We start from the raw sequence: 4591 nt of genomic DNA, 5'->3' as shown, positions 1-4591 counted from the left end.
GAGAGAAACTGAGGTGATGTGCCAGTAATGGGTTGACTTAAAACTTCATATGTTGTGGCATCACTTGAAGGTGTTTGAGATAAGTCATTGGCATTAGCATGCCTAGGATTAGGTAAAGGTTGGTTTGGTGATGCTGTAACAACGGTATTTTCACTTGTGACAACCACTGGTTGTAAAGATGTAAAGATGTTCTAGAAGAGGAAGTGGTTGAAATTGCAGATGGTTTTTGTGAGAGAAAAAGATATGGAAAGTCACACTTATCAAATATTATACGTCTAAAAATATAAACCCTCTTTGAACTAACTTCAAAGAATATGTATTCCTTATATTTAGATGCATATCCCAGAAAAATGCACTTTGTAGTTTTTGGTTGCAACTTTGTACTATTGTAAGGTTTCAATAATAGAAAACATGCACAACCAAATATCCTGAGATGTTGAATTTCTGGAATAGATTGAAATAAAGTCTCAAATGGTGATTGAATGTTTAAGGTTGGAGATGGCATCCTATTGATAAGTCATATTGTAGTTTGACATGCAAAAGACTAAAAGATAGCAGGTAAAGATGCAGTTTATAGCAGTGTGACTGAGGTTTCAACAATGTGTCTATGTTTTCTTTTTGCCAACCCATTTTGTTCTGAGGTATGAAGACATGATATTTGATGAGTGATTCATTTGTCTAACAAGAAGGATTGAAAGGTTTTACTTGTATATTCACCCCCATCACTCTGTAAAGTTTTAATTGAAACTGCAAAGTGATTAAAGATAAACTGATATAATCCAATGAACACTGAACACACTTCACTTTTATTATGCAAGGGGAATAACCAATAGTATCTAGGGCATTCATCAATGAATGTCACATAGTATCTATATCCATCAATGGAATTACAAGGAGTAGGGCCCCATACATCACTATGAACAACATCAAATGGAATCACAAACTTAGACACAGATGTAGGAAAGGGTAATTTGTTAAAATTTTCTTGTAAACATGAATGAAAAAGTGAAGGTGATACATAAGAAGGTATCGAAATGTGAGACTTTCTAAGTATAGTTGAGACAATGGAATTAAAGGGGTTACTTAGCCTGCTATGCCAGAAATTGAAATTGACTTGTTGTCCAAGAAATGCAGCTTTGAATGCTTGATTATGAATTGTAGCAGTTCTTGAAATTGGAATTGGATATAACCCATTACTGCATTGCCCTTTATACAGAATCCTCCCTCTGTCTTTACCCTAAATCCAGAAATTAAAAGCATATAAGATTAGCCAGCAATTATCATCCAAGCATATCCTATGTACATAAAGTAAATTCTAAGTGATTTTTGGCGCATACAAGACTGAACTAAGTTTCAAGGGTTGTATAGGTGTATGAATGATAGAAGAGCCAATATGTGATATTGGTAAACTTGCACCATTAGTAGTTTAAATTGTCTTTGTGAAAGGGAATAAAGTAGCCAATGATAGATTCTGCAAATCAGTAGTTAAATGAATTGTTGCTCCTGAATCTATGAGTCAAATTTGCTGAGAGGGAGCATTTGAGTTTGAAGTAGGTTGTGAGGAAACCACATACATTGTAAAAATCTGAGGAGCATTTCCAGACATATTTGCATTTCTAAAGTAACTAAATTGAGCAATATGCTTCTTCTTACCACATATTTGACACCCTTCAATCACTACATTATCAGTATTTTTGAATCTGCATGTATCAGCAAGATGTCCAAATTTGCCATAGATTTTGCAAGCTGAATTTGTTGGAGATGCACCAAGAATACCAGGATCATAAGTATTATAGTTGTTTCTTGAATTTCCATATTGAAAATTAGAGTTGTAGTTGAATTTACCCCTGCCCTTGTAGTAGTTCTTGAAATAAGTAGCCTGATTTGCCCCACCAAAAAACCCTTGAGTTTGATTACCTGAGTATCCTTGACTTGAATTGCCAGGAAACCCTTGGTTTTAATTGCCTAAATACCTTTGACTTGAATTGCCAGAAAACCTTTGATTTTGATTGCTTGAATACTCTTGTGATGAAAAAAATTGAGTTCTTGGAACTTGACTCAGTGTTCTTGGCAACCATTGCAGAGAGAAATGGAGCGATAACAATGTTTTTAACCATTGCTTCTTCAGCAAGCAATTGGGATCTTAAGTCTTTGATGAAGATGGCACTTTCTCTGCCTCTAATGATTGATCTCATAGTATTGTACTCCATTAGTAAGCCATTAAGTGTTAAGATAACAATATCATCATTTTCGAAATGCACTCCTGTAACTGTCAAATAATCTCAAGCCTCCTTGATTCACTACAAATACTGATATATCGAATCAGTGCCCTTCTTGATATTTTGTAGCTCAGATTTCATTTGGAATATAGTTGCTCGAGTTACAATGAAGAACTGTTCTTTCAGACAAACCCATAAATTTTGAGCACTTGTGTTTCCAATGGCATATGATACAGCTGATGGAGAAAGCGTAGTAGTACTGAGTTGCATCAAGGCCCGATCATGCATTTTCCAAATCTTGAATGCATTAGCTTCAGTTCTTGATGAGGAGTCACCATAATTGACTTCAGATTCCCCTGAACTAGAAGAAGTAAATCTTTCAGGACGTGGATTAGAACCATCCAAGAACCCCATGATTCAATGGCCTTCGAGTAATAGCTGCATCTGAAAATTCCATGTAAGGTAATTGGAATCATTGAGCTTAACTATAACAAATGTAGGAATGGTAGAGATAAGAGATGTGATAGGTGATTGCAAGATTTGTAGTTGATTAGCAGTCACCATCGTAACCTTTCTTTGAAGAACTATGAATGAGAGGTAAGATCAAACACCTGGAGTGAGCGATAAAGAAGAAGAAAACTCAGAAACTTTTAGAGCTCCAAGATCTAGTAGTTGTGAAAGAGAAGATCTTGAGCGGCGGAAGCTAAGAATTGCTTGACAGGCGAATGATACCATGTAAAGCAACATATTATGTTTTAGCAATGTCGAACAACAATGGAGTTTTTAGAGAGAGAGGGAAAATGGAATGATTTCTTGTATACTTCATAGTGGTAATACAATCTTTACAAATTGTTAAATATTCTTCTAACTAACAAATCTTACACAGTAAGTCACAACAATCTCAACAACCTTAATTGCCTTATAACAACCATACTAATCTACTGACACATGGCACCATATCTACCCATTCATTTTATACTATTATCAACAAGGTCCTTCCTCTTATCAACGTGAGATTCATTTTCAACATACACAATATCTACTCCTCGAGAACAATGTATTTTTATCATATAAATTTTATAATTGAAATCACTTAATTTCGTAGCCACTCTATAAAAAATGATCTGCATAAAATATTCAAATAGAAAATCGTTTAGTCATCCAAATATATAGATATTATTCATGCTTAATTGATTAATCTATTCAGCATATTATCTCTCTATTTTCTCAAATTTTCTCATGGCATTGTGTACATTTTTTAGAACTACATTCTACAAACAGTATGGTTATAGATTTAATATTATAACTGAATCATTCAGTTTAGTATTGGATTCTTGATAAACCATTCTATCCATAAAACTGGTAATTGCCACCTTCATTAAATTTTGAACTTTTATTTATACAGAATGGGAACTCAAAACTTTGAAAATCTTCTAAGACTGGCTAGTTCAAATTTTGATAGTAGTATACATGCAAAAGGCAGGACATGCAGTGTGGGCCCTGATAACTTCCATAGTTGATAGATTGCAGGTCCTTTCCCAACCCATAAGAGATTAAAGATATAAGAGACCAAGGTCTAAAAGATTATTGGGCCAACTTTGTTGAAGGAACTAATTAGATATGGCATTAAAATTTTAATTTGGGGATCAGACACAGGTTGAAGTATAATTGATGTTAGTGTCTTTAGTGATGAATTGTGAAAGGGAACTGGTATTAGCACTCTAAAAATCTCATTCTACACTTCTCATAAACGTATTTTTCTTTCTAATTATAGAAACATTGAAGTGCCAAATGAGATTTTTGGAGTGCTAATAACAATTCCCTTGTGAAAAATGTAAATTGAAAATTATGGTGGAAAAGAGGGTTGTGTGTTCAATATATTGAAAAATTTAAAAAGTTTACAATGAGAGCTCATAATAATATTAATGACTTAAGGGTAAGTCATTGTTACCCTTTTTTATCTGGGTGATGATTTTGTAGCGCAATTATCTTTACGCATAATAATGGGAGATTATATTCATACACTCCAAATTATTTCTTACACATCTTTTTAATTTTTGAATATTTTTCTATCAAGTGTTAGTGGTGTGTAGAAAATATTAAAAATGTGTGAGAGAAGTAATTTAGGGTGTGTGAATATAATCTCTCTAATTTATTTTGATAGTGTAATAAGACATTTACAAAGTAAATATTAATGTTGTCAAAGTAATATACAACAATGTTATTCTGTGTTATTAACTATAACCTATTATGTAACATTAGAGTGCAAACTTGTTATTAACTATAACCTACTATTATTATGTAACATTAGAGTGCAAACTTTGATGATTATATTGTAACATTAATTTTATTGTAATTCAGACGTTGAATGT

Source organism: the organism of the source record quoted next, unplaced genomic scaffold, assembly GCF_019419815.1.
Source record: "Pyrus x bretschneideri cultivar Hongxiangsu unplaced genomic scaffold, Pyrus_bretschneideri_v1 Contig4, whole genome shotgun sequence".
NCBI classification, from domain to species: domain Eukaryota; kingdom Viridiplantae; phylum Streptophyta; class Magnoliopsida; order Rosales; family Rosaceae; genus Pyrus; species Pyrus x bretschneideri.
This window is presented reverse-complemented; position numbering follows the sequence as displayed.